The following is a 1,716-nucleotide window of genomic DNA, read 5'->3' as shown; positions in this document are numbered from 1 at the left end:
GATTGGACAACTCCATAAGTATCCTTCAGAAGCCTTGCTTTCTGGAACTCACTGAGAGACACCTCGTCTTCATCCAAAAAGACAACAACCTTCTTCTTCTTCTTCTGTGGCCTAGAGGATCCTTATCCTCTAGATTCCTTCTTCCTCTTCCCATGAATATCAAGATAAGTCTCAGGTAGGTTGAAGGGATCCACCATTGGGTCAATTCCATCCCTCATACAACTTTCCAGATATGCCATAAGAACCTCCGGAGGATCAATCTTAGTGAAGATTGGGTAGTTGTCAATTGGATTCCTTGTTCCATAGATATCATCCTTAGAAAGAATAAAATATGGCCTTTAAATTCTGGAAATAAGACCCATACTCTTCAGATTCTTCCCCTAGAATACCTTTCCATTATCCTTCACAAGTTCATCAATTAATCCACTTACTAGAAGGTCATCTACTAGACCATTCTCAATGAGAATGTCATAAATCAGTCTGCCATTGGGAATGAACTTGCCCTTAGTCTTCTTTGAAGATCCACCAATTATGGATTCTCTGATAGAATCCCTCATGAACTTGAACAAGATGGAGGGAAGTCCAAGCTTGACACCCTTCTTTAGATAGAACATCATGAACTTCTGACGAGTATTAGTGTGGTCAGAACTGTTGGTCCTAGGCCGGTGGTGAATGCAACCGAAGATGATTTTGAACCAAACTCTTAGGTTTCTTGTCAAGTCCTTAGTACTGGGACCTTTGTCATCCTTAAAACTTGCTCCTTCTTTGGAGATAACTGGAACGATAACAACTTCCTTCCTAGCATTAATCTTGGCACTGTGGATTCTTTTGCCTTTCCCATCGTGAGAGATTAAATCAGTGATGGATTTTTCAGTTATAACTATTTTCATGTTCATGACGTAGGAAGTAATAGTTTATTTTTCAACAGTGGCATGCACCCAGAACTGCTTCACCAACACTGGATACACAGGGCCTGTTAGTTTCTTAAACAAGGTTTTCCAACCTTGAAGTTCTAGAGTTTCAGAAAAATCAAAAACATTTTCTTTCAAGTTCTTGAAATCAACAATGGTTTCACAGAGCACCATTAACTCGTTGACAGGAGTGTGAAAAGTTAATTATGGTATTTCTTCCAAGATGGGGTTGCTTTCATCGCCATTGATCGACCGAGAGATTGTTATTGAGAATCCATTGAAGATGATGAAGATGAAGAACAGTTGTAGAGAGAAGTTTGTTTTAGGTTTGAAAACTGAAAGTGTGTGAGTAATGTGCGTGTAGTGTGAAAATGGGAATGAAATGGATTTATATAGAAAAAATTTCAATGATGACAAAAAGGAAATACGCATTCATAGGGGGAGCGTAAGAATTTAAACCTAATTCCAAGAATTGTGAAACCCAATGTGTCACGCTTTTATCACACATGCTCAGGAAGTGGGACAATTATCGCCACTAAGAACCACATGAAATCAAACGACAAGACAACCATTTTATGCAACAACTATTCAGAATCATGAAGACAAATTGATAGGATTGGTTCTGATCAGAACCTTTCTGATTCATAAAACTTCCTTACTTCAGAAAGCTCATGTTTCAGAGTAAAAAAGAAAACATTCTCAGAATCTAATCTAGAGTTCTGAAGACTTAAACATTATGAAATACATTTTTTCATTCTGGACATAATTTCATAAATAAGTTTTTCAGAATGAACATGAATCTATC

This window comes from Lathyrus oleraceus, chromosome 7 (assembly GCF_024323335.1).
Source record: "Lathyrus oleraceus cultivar Zhongwan6 chromosome 7, CAAS_Psat_ZW6_1.0, whole genome shotgun sequence".
NCBI classification, from domain to species: domain Eukaryota; kingdom Viridiplantae; phylum Streptophyta; class Magnoliopsida; order Fabales; family Fabaceae; genus Lathyrus; species Lathyrus oleraceus.
This window is presented reverse-complemented; position numbering follows the sequence as displayed.